General features: G+C 38.6%; 1 pseudogene; it reads left to right on the forward strand.

The window, feature by feature from the left end:
• The window catches only part of LOC143680227 (spermatogenesis-associated protein 2 pseudogene), a 32141-nt pseudogene extending 13373 nt beyond the window's left edge, over positions 1-18768 (forward strand).
• Positions 18769-21092: the final 2324 nt, after the last annotated feature.

Here is a 21092-nt window from a genome sequence, read left to right on the forward strand (position 1 = left end):
CCCAGTCCTAGTCAGATCAGCTTCATTCATACATCTAGTCAGAATCTGATCCCTTTTTCCATTTTTTAAACATTTCCTGTATGAGATAGTGTTGACTTTCATAGCTTCAGAGGTCTAACTCTGAGTCTCAATTGTCACATAAATAGCCAGAGTTTCTGGAAATGACAAGGGTATATACAAACAGCTCATGATACTAGAATTTAGAAATAGCAGCTACAACTTCTGAATATATATGACTGTTGTGAGAGCTTACAATCTAGGACCCTTTACAAAACAAGGCCTTTACTGATAATCCATGTAAATATCTTGATATGGTTACTTTGGAAGCTGACTTCCTTTCCTCTAAAACTTTGTATTTGTAGGACAGATGTGGCACAGGATGTGGGGTATGGGGTGGGGCACAATAGAATGGTGAGGGGTTGCTGCACAAGCATCGGTATGGGTTGAGGATACTATTCTGGTGCCAGTAAGCATGGGGAGCAGGTTGGGTAGCTGTGGCGGTGCAGTGTGGGGGCTGTAGAGGTGGGGAGCAGCTCAGGCAGGCATTGGAGCACAGAGCATGATGCCGCTTGGGGGACGCGGAGGTAGGGCATAGCGGTAAGTGGATGGGGGGCCTGTATTGATACACGGGAGCTGTTGTGTGGGCAGGATGTGGGTGGGCACATGCAACATGGAGGTCATAGGTATCAGGGTATAGTGCATGGGGCACAGAGGTCAGGGCACAGAGAAAGCAGGCTGACGATGTGTCTCTGTGCAGGGGAAAGGACCAGGGGAGCCAGGGTGCAAATGTGTGAGTGTGTAGATATGGGGCACGGGTTATGGGAGTTGTGGGACATGTGTCAGGGGTGGGTGATATAAGGTGGGTGGTGCCCTGGTATGGGTGCACAAGCGTAAGTAGTCTGGGACAAGGCTGTATGTGTGTGCCTGGCAGGGCCTATGCATCATATATGTGCCATGAGCGTCTGCCAGGTATAGGAACAGGGCAGTTGTACCAGGGGGTAGAGCAATGTTGTGCACATGTGTGGAGCAGGGGGTGGGGTGCAGAGGTCAAGAGGTCAGTGCACATATGCATGTGCAACTGGCAGGAAGGATGTGTACAAGCCTGCACAGGTCTTGAGGGCAGTGCCCTGCTGTGTGTGGCTCTGGGGGACATAGCCCTAGTGTGCACATGCACAGAGTTCAGGGGCACAGGGCAGTGTTGTTCTTGCACATCCACTAACTTGATGTGCCGGTTAGAGAGCCGGGGTATGTGTTAGGGGTGCACGCCAATCTGGAGGCCTGGATGCTGATGTATGGCATGTGCAAAGCTGATGGGGGCTGAGGCCAGGTTGTAGGGCTGAAGGAGCTGATGGCCAGTGTGGCCTAGGGGTGAGAGAGAGCATCTGCAGCCCAGATGTGCAGGCGACCACCTACATGGGGCAGAGAAGGATAAGTGGGAGTCAAGGGCCTGGGCACGAGTGCGTGGGTTTTGAGAGGGATGGGGCAAGACTGTGCGCTTCTGTGTGGGAGGTGGGTCAGGCTGGGGCAGGTGTGTGCATGTGCACAGGAAAGGGTGTGGGGCAGGAATGCACACGGGAGGTGGGGTTCAGGACAGGGGTGCTTGGAGTACATTTGAAGGGCAAGTGATGGGGTTCAGGTGCATGGCATGGGGGAATTTGGGGGTCACAGGGCATGGGTGGACAGGGCATGGGTGGCATGCATGAAGGTAGCTCATTCAAGGAACATGGCTTAGATTGCTTCCTTGTCCCAGTGTCCTTTGTCCTTGTGTTCCTGGGAGCTCCAGGCTTCCATTTCAAAAGGAGCACATTAGGCTTTTTTCACTAGCTGGATGGTTTTTGGTTTTCTGTGCCTCAATTCTTCAGCTTTTGCAACCAGGGCCTCCATATGTGATGTGAAAGACCCTCCCAGATCACTTACACACCAGAATACCTGTCCCAGCCACCTTCCCATCACTTCTCTAGCTGTTGCTTGGAACAGGGGTGAACTCAACCTATCATATTCTGCCATCTCCCCAGAACTCCATTACTGTTTTTTTTAAAAAAAGATGGTATCTTTATTTGTTTTCTGATGGTTAATGTTTTCCTTCTGGGGTGAACACTGATATGGCAATAATAAAATAAATATAGCCACAGTTATGGTGTAAATGAAATTTTTATTAAAAATTAATTAATTGTCAAAATACAAGGGCTGATTGTGAGAAGACGTCAGAGTCGGGAGCTCCGAGACTCAGTCCTCTCACCAGAACAACTATTATACAAGCAGGAACTTTTAGAAACAGCTATTTTTAAAAAAACAGAGGCCAGAAAGAACACGGAAGCATCCACGGAAGACTTGGGGCAGGGCGGGGGCTGATATATTAAGGAAAATAACAGTAAATTACTCTCTCCACATAGAAGCTACCAGCGAATATCCATCAGTCTCATAGCAAGCTGCTGATGTGTCCATACCCTAGACAGCTTGCTGGTGACAGAAAGGGGTCTGCAAATTTCCTCCCTAACAGGAGAAGTGGGTGTGGCTGATCACTACTTACGGCTTTTGATTAGTAACTTCAGATTACTGGAAGCACAGTTCTGAGGGTGGCCATGCTTTCGAGACAAACCAAAGACAGTGGAGGCCATTTTTCCAAATTGCACCAGACAAAGGCTTTGAGGAAACTTAAAGATGCTACACTTCCTCAGGGTTATGGGAAGAATTACATGACGGGCTGCATTTGCTGGATAGGCCAAGAAAACTCAGCTTTGGGGAGCTGTGGATAAAAGTTCTTAGTACTGTTTCTGATCACCTCCCCAGGACATTTTGGAACTGTCTGCAACCCCTGTGTGGATCCATGGCCCTGTTTTGGCTGACAAAGGCTAATTTTGGGAAGTCCTGTCTGGGGTGACACTTCTCCCAGAATTGACCTTCCGTGCAAAAGCAGCTTGAGACAAACAATAAAATAAAAAACAAAGGCTGGAATGAAGCTAAAAATCAGTAACAGGCAGAACATAGGAAAATCCATAAATATATTGAAGTTGAACAACACACTCTCAAACAATCAGTAAATTAAAGAAGAAATTGCTAGGGGAATCGTAAATAACTTGAGGTGAAAGAAAATGAAAACAGAGTTTTTCAAAACTCATGGAATGCAGCAAAGGCAGTCCTGAGGGTGAAATTTACAGCCCTAAATGCTTACATTGAAAAAGAGGAAAGAATGAAAATCAAAGACTTAATTGTCTACCTATCGGAATTAGAAAAATCACTGCAAACAAATCCCAAGCAAGCATGAGGAAATAAATAAAAAATAATTAGAGCAGAAAGTAATAAAAGTAAGGAAAAAAAAGATCATTAACAAAACCAAAAGTTGGGTCTTTTGAAAAGATCAATAAAATTGAAAATCCCATAGCTATATTGACAAAAAAAAAAAAAAAAGAGAGAAGACTCACAATCAGAAAAACGGAGGGGTGGACATTACTCCTGGCCCCACAGAAATAAAAAGGAGCATGAGATGATACTTTCAACAATTTTACGCAAACAAATTAGTCAGCTTAGATGAAATAGAAACACATGAATAACCCATAGTAACTCTAGAAAACATATAAGATCTTAACAGATGACATCACAATTAAACAGAGTGAACCAGTCATCAAAACCTCCCAATAAAGAAAAGCCCATACCAGATGGTTTCACAAATGAATCCTGCCAACCACACCAAGAAGATTAATGAAATCCTGCTCAAACTCTTCCACAAAACTGAAGATAAGAGAACACTACCTAACTCCTTGTATAAGGCTAACATCACCCTTATACCAAAGTAATGTAAAGATACTATAAAATAATAAAATTATAGACTCATTTTTCTTATGAATAGATGCAAAATTCCTCAACAAAATACTAACAAATAAAATCAAATAGTACTAAAATAATTATACACCATGATCAAATGGAACCTATCCTAGGAATGCAGGGGTGCTTTAACAAAATATCAATTTATGTAAAACACTACATTAACAGAACAGAGGAAAAGAGCCACTTGATCATCTCATTAACACAGAAAATGGGTTTGACAAAATCTAGCATCCTTTCTGATTAAAGACACTTTGAAAGATAGGAATAGAAGGAAACTGCTTCAACATGATAAAGGACATATATGAAAAACTCACATCTAACATCATACTCAATGTTGAAAAATTGAAAATTTTCCTCTAAGTTCTGGAACAAGACAAGGATGCCCACTGTCAGCACTATTACTCAATGCAATACTGGGATTTCTACCCAGAGCAGTTAGGCAAGAGAAATAAATAAAAGACATCCAGTTTGGAGACAAAGTTAACCCTTTCATTATTTGAGATTATATGGTCATATATATATATATATATATCTACAACAAAGCTACTAGAGCTAATAAATGAATTCACCAAGTGCTGGAGTACAAGATCAGCACACCAAAATCAGTGATGTTTCTATAAACTAGTAAAGAACAATATGAGTAAGAAGTCAAGGGAAAATTCCATTTAAAATAGCAACTAATGTATAGTAATATACATGTGTAGTAATAAATTTAACCAAGGATGAAAGTACTTGCACATAGAAAAGTACAAAACATTGTTAAAAGAAATCAGAGAAGACCTAAATAAAAGGAAGAACATTCCATGATCATGGACTGGAAAACTAAATATCATTAAGATATCAATTCTACCGAAAATGATTAATAGAATTAATGCAATCTCAATCAAAATTCCAAAAGTCTACTGTGCAGAAATGGAAAAATCCAATTATCGAATTTATATGGAAGTGTAAGGAGCACTGAATAGCCAAAAGTGTCTTGAAAAAGAAGAACAAGTTTGGAGGACTCACTCTTGCTGATTTTAAAGCATTTAACAAATCTACTGTAGTCAAAATGACATGGTACTAAAACAAGGATAGATATATGAATCAACGGAATCAAATTGAGAGTTCAAAAATAGAGACTCATATCTATGGCCAATAGATATTTGACAAGACTGCCAAGTGTTGAGAAAGAAGAGTCTCTTCAACATATGGTGCTGGGAGACTTGGATATCAATATGCAAAATAATGAAAGAGGACCAAAATGTCACACTCTATACAAAAATTAACTCAAAATAGATCAAAGACCTAAATATAAGAACCAGAAATATAACATTCCTAGAAGAAAATGAAGGGATTCATCTTCAGGATCTGGTATTATGCAATGATTTCTTAGATTTTACACTCAAGGCACAAGCAATGAAAGGAGAAAAAAATATGGACTAATGGGTCCTCTTCAAAATTAAACATTTTTGTACCTCAAAGAAATTTGTCATGGAAATGAAACGACAACCTACATAATGGAAGAAAATATTTGGAAGCCAAATATCTAATATGGATGTAATATCCCCAATGTAAAATGCTACAGCCTTTGAGAAAGACAGTTTGGCAGCACCTCAGAAAGCAAAGTACAGAATTATCATATGACCTGGAAATTGCTCTACTAGTTATATATCCAAAAGAATTTAAAGTAGTAACTTGAACAGATATTTTAGCACACTAATATTCATAGTGTCATTATCCAAATTGCCAAAACATGGAAGCAACACAAGTGCTCATCAACCAATGAATGGATAAACAAAATGTGGTATATACATGTAATGGAGCATCATTCAGCCGTAAAAGGAAATGAAGTCCTGTTACAGGTGACAACATAGACATCATGTTGAGTGAAAAAAGCCAGACTCCTTCATGGACAGAAATGAATAGTGTAAGCAATCTCATTGAATCAAAACCTAGAATATAGTTTAACAGGAGATGTGTGGTGATAGGGAATGGGAGGTTAAGAATTAAAATGTACAGCATTCCTAGTAGGAATGACAAAATTTCCATTTGGGTAATGGAAGGCGGTGATAGTAATGCAACATTCTGAATGTAATTACAAACATTGAAAACTATATCTGTATATAATTAAAAAAGGAAAATATATATCTGGATATAATTTAAAAATGAAATGTTATATTTATATATTGTCAAACAATAGAAACTTAAAAATCCATCTAGGGAACTAAATTACACAAACAGTGATCCCTAAGTTAAACCATGGACTATAGTTAGTAGTATGATTATAAAAATGTGTTGTCATCAATTGTGACAAATGTTCCATATCAATACAGGGTGGTAATGATAAGGTGGTATACAGGAATCCTGTATTTTATGCATGATTGTTTTTTAAATCACAGCTTCTCTAATAAAGAAAAAATATATAGACACATATAAAATGCTAAGAATTAAGAATAGGAACAGTTATTTTCACAGTGGGAGACTATTTTTCCCTTTACTAAGGTATTTGTATGTATAGCTGTTTCTTTGAGATTTAAACAAACTTTAGATTTTTCTTGTTACTTGAGGTCCTTTATAATTTGATTAGGTTCACTCTATACTTGTGCATATGCTTTATTATTTATGACCTTGCCCTTGGTTTCAAAAAATAACATTCCTCAACTCTCCTTTAAGTTGCAATGAGAGCAAAGCAATTATTTCGCATTGTCCATTTGGTAACCAGAATCTTTTGGGGGAAAAAACACAACAGCATCTCTGCATTTTAGTTTGATCAGTTGACTCCACAAACAGCACATAAGCTATCTTATATATGTTTTTTCTTAAATCCTGACCTCTTGACACAACATGGAATCTTAGATCTTACCTATTTTTTCACATATATATATATATAAAATATACATATATTATATATTTATAACATATATGTTATTTCCTATCAGGAAATAATATTTATATCATCAAGTTCTTGGTAGCATGATTCTGCTTAAAGGTTTTCTCTGCTTTACAAAAATGAAGGAATTACTTTTTAAAATCAGCCTTGCATTTTTCTCTAAGATTGTGAATGCTTATTGTGTTTGTGCAATTTCTTTTAAAAGTGTCAATCCCACTTTCCTTTGACATATTTCATCTATTTTCATTGCATATAATTTTATGAACTTTCCAGAATGTTTGAAAAATCAATTAGAATACCATATCAGTTTAAAACAAGGTGAAAACTATAACATGCCCTTGTATTACCCTAAAGAAAACATCCTTAACAATGTATTCATCAAACTGAAAAGATACTTTAAAAAATCTCTATGTAATACATGAGGTAAAATAATTGCATAAACTTAGGAGATACAAAAGAAAACTGAGCTATCTGTGCACACTATTAGATTGAATAAATATAGAAAGGTATTTAAGATATAGAAAGAATAAATGCTGAAGTGTACTGTCAATGTTGAGAGCGCAAATCTTCAAAAAGGAAATCGAAACAAAGAGCTGGAAATTATAGCTAAATATATGAACTCAAAGAGCATCAACCTTATGAAGTTATTTAGAAAATTAAGGGCAAATTAGTAATTTTCAAAGTAGTCTGGAGAGAGTAAGGAGTCACTCTTCCATGGTCTTAAATGTTAAACATTTTTTAATAGCTAGAGTGAGCCAGATTGCCATCTGGAAGCATTTCTTCATTCAAAAGGTTATTAAAATGACATATATAGCTACGTTCTGCAGTTATTAAAGAAAATGAGCTTAATTACAAATAAGACTATTTGGAAGGTGTTATTTTATTTTTGGATATAGCATTATGTTTTAGGTACTGTGGTAGTTAGATTCAGGTGTCAACTTGGCTAGGTGAAGGTGCCTAGTTCTATCACTGTGGACATGAGCCAATGGCATGTGAAGCTCATCTGTCGCTGATTACACCTGCAGTCGGCTAGGAGGCATGCCTGCTGCAATGAAAGATGTTACATTTAAGTGGCTGGTGCTTAAATGAGAGAGGTCAATGTAGCAGAGCCCAAGCAGCTCAGCATACCTCATCTCAGCACTCACACGTCAGCCCAGGCCTTTGGAGAAAGGAATCACCCCCAGAAAGTAGTGGAACCCAAATGCCTGGAGAGAAGTCCAGCAGAGATCACCCTGTGCCTTCCCACGTAAGAAATAACCTCAGTTGAAAAGTTAGCTGCCTTTCCTCTGAAGAACTATATGTTAACTAAATAAATCCCCTTTTATTGAAAGCCAATACATCCCTGGTGGGTGACATTCCAGCAGCTAGCAAATTAGAACAGGTACTAAGTGTGAGACTTTTTATTATTATTGTTTTGGTAAACATTATGCAAGCCTACTAGGCAATACGAAATGAAAGGTCAGTGATACAGCATTTTCTAGTAACAAGATTTATTAAGGCAAAATAAAAAAGAGTTCCACCTAATTTTTATTCCACCTAACTTTTCCAATATATATCAGGATTTTTTTTTCACTGAAATTAATTTTTCTCATGTTTTAAATGACAATTGTCTTTTGTCGGAGGAAAATTAGTTGTGATTGATATATTTCACGTTTCCTCATTTATATGAACCCTTTCCAAATTCCTCTTCCTAATTTTTATTTATATCTTTATTATTATACCACTCTTAAAAGGGGCCTCCAAAAATATGTAAACCTCAGGCCACAGGAAACCTGGATGCGATACAGATCTTATTACATGTTTAGTTCCTTTTTCACCTAATAAAGAATAATTATCAAAATTATTTAGTTGTTTACATTTTCTACTAATTATGAAATTTTTCCATAAATTCATATTTATGACATATATGACATAAATTGACATAACTCAGTAGATAAGATGGTGAAAGAAATAAGTCATTAATTGATGGATGACATGCAATAGAGATACCTTTTTAATGAGGGAAAGAATAAGTATAAATGGCCATAATTAGCTCTAGTAATGAAATTAATAAATTTCAAGTCAGCTAAATCACAAGCACTAATACATTTTGCCAAATGTATAAACTTCCAAAATAGAGGGAATTATAATATTTTTCCACACTGAGCAATTTTGATAAATCATGTGTCTTGAATGGAAAAAATATATATCTTTCTGACTTCTGCAAAATTTCAGTGAGTACAGATATTATGGGAAATTGCATCAATTATAGTGTTCATATTTAAATGCTCAACCTGCAGGGAATTTCTAATAGGTTTCATATTTCTAAAGAATAGATTGGCCATTGGCAATAATTGTTACCTGAATTTATAGCCAATATTAAATACTCCCTTATACATGAAAGTAAAATCCTTAAGAAGCAATATTTTAATGAAATTTGCACTGTTCATGAGTCGAAAACAATCAATCCAGTTTTCCAAGTAGAATATAAGAATTCTTTCCAAGAATTGCTTAATGTGACACATTCATATAATTAATGTTTAGAAATGAAATTTCACAGCATACACTTGAGGCTATGCAGGTTTGTTGTCTCTGGATATAATATACCACATTTTCTGCTTGTTACTTCAGATCTTTGATCTTGAAGTGCAGAATACTACCTTCAAGCAGTAAATAGTTGTGCACAGATTGCATAGATAAAAAGTCCCTGTATTTAACCATTTTCTTTTACTTTCTTCTTACTTTTATTTTATGTTCTAAAGCATTGGTTATACTTAATGCTTCTTCTTCCCTCCTGAAGGTCTGCTGGTCCTTTCTTCATGACTTTTCTCTCATCTGGTTCCTTTTTTCCATTGCCACAGCTACTTGCCTAATTCAAGGGCTTGTCAATTGACACTTGGGTAGCACAAACTGGCACTTAACTTGTAGCCCTATCTCAAGTCTCTTGTAGCTAGGATTCATTAGATACATTCATATCCCTTAATGTATCAATTTCCTCTTTTCATCAGAACAAACTAAACAAACTTGCACAGTTCATTATTTCCTCAAGAAGAGACACTTTCAAGCCCTTAAAACTCAGACTTCTGCAATCTGAATTTGACTTGATTTGTCAAAAAATATCCTCCAATGCAGCCGTCATTAAATCATTAACCACTAAGTAGGTCTGACATGTTTTATTAATTTTAAGATTTAAATGTTCAATTATTCATTCACTCAGGATACTCTTCTGATTTTGGAATCCTGGAAGGTTTGGCATATACCCACCTTCTCCCTAATCTCTACATTTATTATCCTAGCACTGAGGGAGTCTTTAAATCTTCTAGAACATTCTTAAAAATAGATATGATTGTCCATTTTATTTCTTAAAATATATGTCTGATTCAAACAATTATAAAATCCTTAACATTAAAATGATGAAATAAATATTCCTTAAAATTAATATTGGTTTATAATCATTTGTAATGTAGGTAAAGTGGCATTTTGGCTTGTGGAGAGGGTAAATGATGAGCCTAAGTTTTCAAGCACCTCTCATTCAGGGTCAGGGGAAACCAGGATTAGTAGCAAATTCATAAATGGGCAACAGTCAGAAGACTTGAATCAGTGCATCTCAATCACATCCTTAGCAAGATCCAAAGATAAAGAAGAAAAACCCAAATCAGTACACAAATTTAAAAGACATACAAAGTAAAATCACAGGCAATATCAAAAGTCAGTAAGAAGATGGAACTTGATGGAACCAGGTCAATTTATGAGTGAAGCTCAGAGGAGACTGGGGCTCTTGTGATATTAAATGTTTTTATTGCTCTCATCTATGTATTTCTCTGAAGGATCAATAAGAATTTAAGGTACAGGATCCTCATGGATACATTTCTCTGGAAGTAAATAACAGATGAAGAATATATAAATGTGAGCTTTACCATAAAAATAGTTATTGGTATATATATATATATACCAATATATATATATATACACACACACTTCATATTTTAGCAAATTAAATTTGAAAAAATGTAATCTATAGAAAATTTCCCTATCAAACATCTGTCCTCTTTTGGCAGGACAAAAAGCTAAAAAAAACTCACTCAAGCCTGTGTTAAAGACAAAATTAATTCCAGATTAAAACATAAAATTCCCTCAATCACCTTGAGAAAGTACAGTAATTTGTGAAGAACCACCTATATGCCAGCTCATGCTCTAGATAATTTCTCATATATCTCATTATGCAATACACACAAAATACCATGTATAGAGAACATTAATTCATTCCTTAAGACTCATTTCACACAAAATTAGTCACACACAATAAAGATATTCCAGTGATTGCTTTAGATAACTTGAGTTACTTTTTGCTATGATAGAGGTCCCTTTCCCCAGAGTTATTTTACACAATTGGTAAAAATTTAAAAATAAAATTAACATTTAAAGTCTCTGAAACTTGTCCTAATGGCATACAGCAAATGAAAAAAACTTATATTCAATAACATATACTAAATTATGGTAAAAATAGTGAGCGGCTGAGGGCCTTGAGTTATGACACTCTCCATATCCAACATGAGATGTACAATGGAACAGGAAAGTATGAACCACATATAGGAAAAGAAATCAGGCAATAGAAACAGTCAATGACAGGACACAGAAATTGGCCACCACAATGTATCTATTATGAATATATTCATGACAAACCACATGTGAAGAAATGGTAATCAACAAAATGTTCAACTGATGAATGGGTAAATAAAATTGGTAAATCCATACAAAGGAAAATTGTTGGCCAATAAACATAAATGAATAAATTAATGTTGTAACATGGATGCTGAATTTTGAAAACATGCTAAGCTAAAGAAGCCAATCACAAAAGACTATATGTTTTATGATTCCTTTCATTTGAAATACCCAGACAAGTCAAATTTATAGAGACAGTAAGTAGTGGTTTCCTAGGCATGTGTTCTAGTTTGCTAGCTGCCAGAATGTGATATGCCAAAAACAGACCAGCTTTTATGAAGGGGAATTTAATAAGTTACAAGTTTACAGTTCTAAGCTGTGAAAATGTCCAAATTAAAGCAAGTCTACAAAAATGTTCAAATTAAGACGCCAAGGAGGGGCTACCTTCACTCAAGAAAAGTCGATAAAGTTTCAGAGTTTCTCTCTCAACTGGAAAGGCACCTGGTGAACATGGTGAACATGGCGGCCTCTGCTAGCTTTCTCTCTGAGCTTCTTGTTTCCTGAAGCTCCTCCAGGAGCATTTTATTTCTTCATCTCCAAAAGTCTCTGGCTGTGTGGTCTCATGGCTCTGCTGCTCTCAGGTATTATCCAAAATACTTCTTCTTTGAAAGAATCCAAATAAACTAATCAAGGCCCACCAGTAATGGATGGAGCTACATCTCTTCTCACCAAAGTTTAATAGCCACAATAGAGTGTGTCACATCCCTGTGGAGATAATCTAATAAAGTTTCCAAGCTGTAGTACTGAATATTGATTAAAGGAAATAGCTGCTTCCACAAGGTAGAACAATGTTAAAACATGACTTTTCTAGGGTACATAATCCTTTCAAACTGGCACAGCGTGGTAGTTTGGTGAGAAATCGGGAGTGACTGCTGGTGGATACAGGATTTCTTTTGAAATGATGAAAATATCATAGTATTGATTGCATAATGGTTTTACAACTTTGTGTACATACTTAAAACCTTTGAATTGCATAATTTAAATATGTGAATTATATGGTATATGTAGGAGCTCAGGGCCTGGGTATTTCCCTAAGATTCTGCTTAACTGAAACATATAGCAGCCTTTGTGACTTTGGACAGTTAGTCAAAGTTTAGTCAGTCTACCCAGGGAGGAGAAAATGTGCAGATGGTGAATGGACACCCTGCATGTTCCTGAGAACCTTGAAATGCTATTGGTACCCACCAAATAAGTCTCTCATTTTACCCATATTTTCATACTCAATAGAATGTCATTGTTTAGACCCCTATAACTAGCCTATTGATTTTTGCCTAGTCATGGATCACTACTTCCACACACCAGACCACAGCCTTTGGAGCTGTTTAATTTCTCCTATACATAAGTTTCCTTAATAAAGCTCATGCCACAGTCTATGCCTGGTTTATCTTTAGTCTTTCAGCTGGGGAAGCCAGACAATTGGTGAGCCAGCCAGGAGATCAAGGAAAATCCTGTTATTGATAGCATGAATTCTGGGAAAGGAGACTGCCAGAGGGAAAGTCCCAGGATCTGAAAGTCCATGTACAGATGGGTATCTGACCTCCTGGATAAGTGGTGACCACCAAGGGTGTATGGGGTTGCCAAATACTGTTAGTATTCTAACCAGGACTGTTAATCATCCTCCAGTAGGCCACAGGACAGTTAGGAATTCATTTCATAGCATGAATTCTGGAAAAAGAGACTCCCTGGGGGGAAATCTCAGGATCTGCAAGTCCATGTACAGATGGGTAGTTGCCCTCCTGAATAAATGGTGACTACCAAGGGAGTATGGGGTTACCCAATACTGTTACTATCCTGACCAGGACTGTTAGTCATCCTGCAGCAAGCCACAAGACAGATAGGGTTTCATATGTAAAAGGAAAGCCATCAGGCAGCCATGGCCATTTCATGGTCCCCATTAAAGACCATGCATTCAGTTATAGAGGAGACCTTGACAGTGAAAGCTGCAGTTTGATATCTAAAAAAGGAAATTGTTAGAAGGAGACATGTGAATAGCCCAAGCAGACTTAAACAATGCATTAAATGAAAGGCTACTCCATGTAGATAGAAGTTTAGAAATATTGGCAAGCTGCTATACTAAGGTGAGAGGGTACAAGCTTTCTAAAGAGCAAGTTAGACATATCCTGATTTCCCCTGATTGGGACCCCAAAATGTGGGACCTCATTGCCTTCTCTTAGGATGATGATGAGCCCCAGTTTGACTGTGATATTGACAATGAGGAAAGTAGGCTTGTTCATCCTCTGGTCCAACAAGAAATTAAGTCAGAATGGATTCAATACCTAGAACCCAGGTGAAGGGAAAAGGTACTGCCACTGCTGCTACCACAGCAGACCCTCCTGCTCAAAAAGTACTAATCACAATGAGGGATTATACTGCCTCTGAATAGTAGGAAATTGAAAATCAGTACAGACAAAAACCTAAATGGTCTTACCAAATTAGCAGCTGTGCCTATGGGACTCTAACAGGGATGGAATATTACTTTCAAGGCCTGAAATAAGCAGACTGACATCTGTGATGGTTAAGTTCTGGTGTCAACTTGGCCAAGTGATTTTGCACAGTTGTCTGGTCAGGGGGAGATGCCATAAGCAAAAGGTCACTATTTCCCATCTCTGCCCATAACACTGATTCTGTTCCCGGTAACAATGAAACAGATGCTCTGGCAAAAATTGGGAGCTTGAAGCCAACATTACATGAACTGATGAATAATTAAATAGGTGAACATGATACTGAGGACCCTAGACTCTATGGAAAATGGTGCAGCAATTCCAGCTGCCCATGATAAGGCAAAAGCTAAAAGATGTGGATGTCTGCCCCTCCTGTTTGCTATGAAGCCCAAAGATGCTCCCTCATCAAAACAGACATATCAGCCATGAACGGGTTCTGGTCACCGGGTAGCAGGTGGACCCCTTACCTTATCTGAGTGTGTGAAATATGTCTTTACAACCATAGACATGGCCACTGGACCATTACTAGTCTTCCAGTGGGAAAGGCTAGCCAAAGAGCTATGATATGTGGCCTAGAAAACTTTGGAGTTTGCATGCATGTGGATAGTGATAGAAGGAACAACTGACCCAAGCCTGGGCTACCAAATATGAACTCTTATGGACATTTTACTTACCTTATAACCCCATAGTGGCAGTGTTAATTGAGAGAATGAATGGGCTTTTAAAAGGACAATTAAAAGATGATAAACAGTCTTTGCAGCAATGGATCTGTTGATTATATTCAGCTCTCACCAGCCTCAACTCAAAACTCTGAGCCACTAAATTAGTGACTATGGGCCCATGCAGGCATTATGGATACAATTAAAAAGACCAGCAATGCTACAACCATATAAAGCACTGTGGGAAATATATTTCTACAGTGGACCTCTGCAGTAACTATGTGCACAGCAGGTCTCAGAGCTGGGTATGCACTGATTTATCGTCATCAATCACCACCCGCCTTCCAGGGACCATTGCCCGGCCAATCGAACAATGTGGGATATGATGCTAATGTGACAAAACATCAGCTAATAACAAGTTTGGAATTACTTCTCTTTACCCCATCACCAAAAATTCTGCCTTCTAAGACTGTAACATAGCCATACATATATTCTTTAGCTCAGGAACAAGTGAATAAGTCCCATCCTTTACTTGGATATTCCGTGTTTGATGGGTTAGGATGGTTTACTGCTGAAACTGTAACTGTAGATAAAGTGGCTCCAGTCCGTACGGAGCATATTAAAGGATATAAAGATATGGGGTGGCTGCTCACTGAACTCTGGAATTTAACCATATGCTTGCAGAACGGCAGCTGCTTCCAGTGGCAAAAATATAACCAGTAAAAATGGGGCCCAACCTTTTCTGAAGGGGTGGCTCTGGACTTGTGGGCAAAACAGTTCACCCAATTTGTCCTATAATTGGATTGAATGATGCACATGGGAACAGCCTTATGTTGCCAGCTACAATTTATGACTATCTACCATACAAACCCAGCAACTGGGAAATGGTGCAAACCAGATATAGAATAAAGCAGACTGCCTTGTGATATTATCCTTTAGCTGTATATCTTTTAGTAACTGAAAAACATGTGGCTGCTTTAGCCAATCACATCACTAATGTGCTTAATGAATCAAAATTAGCTATATAATTACTAAATGAAGAAACTTTACAATGTAGAAAGGTGGTCTTACAGAATAGAATGGCTTTAAATAAACTCACTGCTGCTCAAGGTGGCACTTGTGCTTTAATAAATATATAGTGTTGTGTGTATATATACCTGATAATTCAAAAAATGTCACACACATTTTAAATTATATGCAAAATTTTGAGCCTTTCTCTTATAATCCTCTGTCAAAATGGTTTAATTCTCTGTCCTGGCGATGGTACCACTTATTAATAGGACCACTCTCTTTATGTGCTGGTCTGTTCATAATCTGTTGCCTGTCGGATCACTGCTGTGGACTGTGGATGCAATGTCTGTCCTCTGGTCAATGGAGACAACTACATTGGGGTGGACAGTGGGAACCCAGGGCCCAGGTATTTCCCTAAGATTCTGTGAAGCTCAAACACGCAGTAATCTGTGCGACTTTGGGCAGTTTGTCAAAGTTGAGCCAGCCTCCCTAGGGAGGAGAGAATGTGCACATGGTTGACGGACACCCTGCATATTCCTGGGAACCTTGAAATTTTACTGTCATCTACCAAGAAACCCTCTTTCCTACTCAATGGAATGTCTTTGTTCAGGTCCCTCTAACTGGCCCTTCTGATTTTTACCTCACTGTGCTATTTCCACACTACAGACCACCACCTTCGGGGTTGTTTTCTTTCTCCTATACGCAAGTTTTCTCAATAAAGTTCATGCCTCAGTCTGTGCCTGGCATTTTCTTTGGTCTTTAAGCTGGGAAAACCCCACTGGGCTAAGACAGCATGTGAATTATATCTTAATAATATCTTTTAAATGTAGTCCTATACCCCATTATGGTAAACAAGATGTGAAGGTTCATCTTTTCCCCATTTGTGGCAAAACAAAATAGTTTGTTGCTCCTGAAAGACAGATACAGGAGGAATTGCACCCTCTCCATCACCGAAGCATAGATCTGAACATGATAAATAGTACTGCTCTTAGCTCTCAAGCTACAGGCCTGGGAATAAAGTCAATACCAAGGCAAAAAGTATAGATTTACAAAGCACTAAATACTAAAATATGTTGCTGCATCTTCTCAAGTAATTGGCTTATGTATTATTACATAACCTGTGAGTGCTGGTATGGCTTTTCCCCAACTTAATATAATAAAACACAGCAGTATCCTGGTTCACCATCAAACTTCTTTGCATCCCCATGCAGAGCTAAGCTTAGGGAAATTATATCCATCTATTTGCTTGCATTTTAATGTCCTTTATCCTTTGCATTGGCTGTGTTAATAAAGAAAAGTGAAAGCAACTTAAGATGAACCCAATTTGTTCCCATCCTAATCTTTGAACATGACACAGATTATGTGTTTTGACTTTCCCCGGGTTTGTTGGGAAGAACCAGGGCCTTTGATGCCATCAATTTGTTATAGGATCCTATTCTATCATGAGATTACAAACAACCATGATTTTGTTCTCGGAAATATTATGACTATTCTCTTTAAGAACTGTAACAGAGCAGGCCAGAGCAGTGAGAGCCCAGCCAGGCCTGGCTTCAGCAGGGGAGACAGCTTCCTCCAGTTACCTCAGGCCCAGACAGCCCCTGCACAGTGGCAGGGAGCACCCTGCTGGCCATGCTTGGCCACATGTCATTGCTTTTAGCAATGTCCTGGCCTGTAATCCAGAATCCATGGAGGAGTGATGTAGTCCCCCCCTCTTGAGATTGGATCGGAATGCCCAATTCAATTGATACGAAATGCAAGGATGACTCATTTCACAGTAGACGCAGTTCCATGAAGGCCAGGTACTACCAGTCAGCAGCATCCTGACAGTGATAAATACCTGTGAGTGGTAGCCTTGACCCTGCTCCATCTGGATAAAGTAGACCCATTTTATCAATTCTGGCTGATCTAGTTTTAAGAGTTAGTGGAGAGGCTGCTGGGCTCACTGAGCTCCTTCAGCCTTTGGCCTATGCATTGTGTCTTCAGCTTGGTGGAAATGGTGGGCTCAACCTTTTCCTCTACCAGTGGAAGAAGGAATTCAAAAGCCTCAGGAACTACATGGGCCCTTCTGCATATCATGTCAAGTCAACGGTACTGGAAAAGGTTATATAGGCATCATCATGGATACTCTTAGTTTGGAGATGGCACAAGCTTAGAGAACTAATTAAGACTTTCCAGGTAAACCTGGCCCCCTTCCAGCTCATTCTGGTCAAGGTGGAGTGAGAGCAGATGTGCATATTCACTCTCAAGTGAAGAACAAGGGCTACTCAAAGCTGAATGTTGTAAAGGGGCACAGGAGCAGCACAGAGGATGTGCATGGCTGCTCAGACATCCAGGGACGACTGGCAGGGACAGAGAGCACTTAAGGGCCTCAACTGCCCAGGTGGCCCTCCAGAAGTCAGCCAGCGAGCAGGAGACCAAAGACTACTAGCAGTTTCATGTGACCAAGCCCTCGAGGTCATTGGATGCCTATGACAACTACTGGGAGAGCAGAAGACAGCTACTGGAGAAGAGTCCTTTGGTCCCAAAATTGGGGGATGACCTCAAAGATGAGGTCATCCACCCCCCTCACTTCTGACTATTTCCAGCTCCCCCCATGGCAGTTCAAATGATCTCCCACCTACCTCCCCCAATAATGGCCTCAACATGTTATACAGTACTTACTTCCCCAATCAGGATGAGAGTTCTGGAGACAGAACGCCCTACAGCCAGACGTATGCCTGCTCAAAAACGACGTCCACCCCCTCTTACCACAAGACTCATCCCCAGCCAAAGTCCATGCTACCCAAATGCCAAAACAGCGAGCTGTCATGCAGCTCCTCCCTCTGCCAGAGGTGCAACTGCCTGCTAGACTGTTCCCAGGCCTCTCAGCCTGGATCCTTTCCTGCAAGGCCTCTGCTCAGGACAGACTGGCGCCGGGGGCATCTCTATGGAAGAAATTCTTGACCCAGACTCAGGCCCTTGACCAGCTCTGCACCTCCTCCTGAAATCTAAGCCCTCCATCACTGCTGCCTCCCACTGCGGCTTCTGTAAATCTCCCAGGCATCACCAACACTGGCAAAAGTTTTCTGCGACACCTATCTCAGCACCTATCATTGTGACCCCTGCTGCAAAATAGAGTGAGTTGCACAAGTTCAAACCCAACAACCCGCTGAACTACGAGTCCAGTTCTCCCATCTTGTGTGTAGATACACCTGATCTTGCATTTTCCTGCTACAAGGGCTGCACCACTGACCATTCTGGTTTTGTGGTGAACAAGTAGTAACACATTGATCTTGGAGGCAGAGGCCTGCTCTTAATCATTTAGGTGGCCAGGGGATTGTGAGTCCTGTCGCTCCCCACAGGAGTTCACTTAGTGTCTTTACCACCACATTCCAGTGAATGGTTGCTTTGTCCTTTGACAAGGGAGAGGGAAACACTTCCATTCAGATTCATTTTTGCTAGTCTCTCCGCTCCCTATTCACTTTTTTACTTTTTTTCTTCTTCTTTTTTAAGAGGGTTTCTATCTCTAGAACTCTTGTCAGCCACTATTGAAGCCAACTTGGACTGGGAAGCACCTTTCAGGTCCCTTCCACATGCCCACCTACACTGGCGAGCTTGGAGAGGGTTGGCTTGTGAAATGAGCCCTCCTGCCATGTTCAGGCCTTCCAGGGACTCATCCCAACCCCAAGCGAGCCCACCCAGTTTTCCCTGCTCCCTGGCTTCCCTGTTTCTTTGGGTTTCAAAGGTTGAACCGAGGTCAGTATCGATTGAGTCACCTGTTGCCAACCACAGTTCATTTTGGCCCAAGGTAACTTGTGAATTTTTCTCCAAAACACTGAACTACGGATTTTCCACAGCAGGACTGACTTTGTTTTCCTTTTGGTTGTTTGCACATGCCACTCTTACTCTATAGTAGATGTAGGAAATAGGTTTTTTTTTTGTATGCTCTATGGTAGGGTCACATTGCATTCTTTTTCCATGTGAGTATCCTGTCATTGCAGCACCATTTGTTGAATTTTTTGTTTGTTTCTGTTGGTTACTTTTGTTTGTTTGTTTTTCTGGGAAGTAACATGGGCCGGGAATCAAACCTGTGCCTCCCTCATGGCAGGTGAGAATTCTTCTGCTGAACTACCCTTGCACCCCTCTAAAGAGACATTTTTTGAGACTTATCTTGAAATAAATATGTATCTTGCAAAAGAAACTAAGAAATATGATGTTAGAGCCAGATTCTGAATAAAAGAAAAAAATAATTTGCTAATATGTTTTGGGGGGTAATTTTGCCCCTGAGATTTATTAATATAGTTTCATTATGAAGTAATGATGTGACAAAAATATGAGCATATATTTTATGACAAACCACTCTGTTATTGGCTCCTAGTAGAGTCACACACACTAACCGTGCTGAATGATTTTTATAATTCCCTCTACCTGCTTTTTTGCACCCCTAATTTCCCTCTGAATACATCTTTTCCTTTGAGTATCAAGCTTCTCAAATCTTCTATTATTTGTTTACAATATTTCTAACTAACATATGTAATAAAAATCTCTACTTTGATAAAAATATAAATATTTTAAGATGTAAGTTAGGAAATATTATATATCATTAGTTTATTCCCATTTTATTAATTATATTTGCATACATATAAGAAAGTAAGGATGTGAAAAACATCAGTGGAAAGAATTAAGTACAGCTATGTATTTAATGCAGGAATACTATGACAATTTTTAGTTCTAATGTGAAATATTAAATAAATATATACCACTTGTGCACAGGAACTAAATTTAAATAATCAAGTGAATTACTTTCTTCCCTTTTTCCTAGTGAAATTGTTTGTTCTAAAATATTTTAAGATAACCAAAAAGATTATGAAAAGTCCCATTATTACTTTAAAAACTTAACATGAAAAGGAATAAAGACATCTATAGCTTATATTTGAAGCATTGACATATCTGATGCTTTAATCATATCAATTATACTTTCTCTATTTGTAATTTTACAAGGAAAATATAATTAAAGAATTTTTCTTTTTCAATATACCCAAAATGTTTTGAATATATAGACTAAAACAGTTTTAAAACAAGACTGTTTCAAAGTCTTCAATATAGAGTTAATAATTCATTCAATTTTTAAGCATTTCTTCTATGATTATTTATTTTTATAATACATTTTTTAGACCTAAGATTTAGTCACTATGGGAATTTGGACAAGACATGTCACTGCTTCTCAGTCACCTCATCTGAATAATATTTCAGGCCAACATCACAGTTTATGAGCTTGGGCTCTGGAATCTGACTATTATTACCCATATAGCTCACAAGTGACTTTAGTAACTTCAGTGTGTGTGTGTGTGTGTGTGTGTGTGTGTGTGTGTGTGTGTGCATTCCTCAGTAGTTTGAGCAATTTGCAAACATGTGCATTAAACAATTTGGAAGAGCCAATCTTCTACAGAATAAGTCACGTAAAACCCATTTTTTTGGTATGATTATTTGTTTGTTTATATTAAGTTCCTTGAAATGCTTTTATGACCTCAGGAGGCACTTTTGCTCTTTCCATGGTTAAATTTTAGAAACATCGTGTGTCAGATTACATGCTCAAAAAATCCA

The sequence above is a fragment of the Tamandua tetradactyla genome, chromosome 4, assembly GCF_023851605.1.
Source record: "Tamandua tetradactyla isolate mTamTet1 chromosome 4, mTamTet1.pri, whole genome shotgun sequence".
In the NCBI taxonomy this organism is placed as follows: Eukaryota; Metazoa; Chordata; class Mammalia; order Pilosa; family Myrmecophagidae; genus Tamandua; species Tamandua tetradactyla.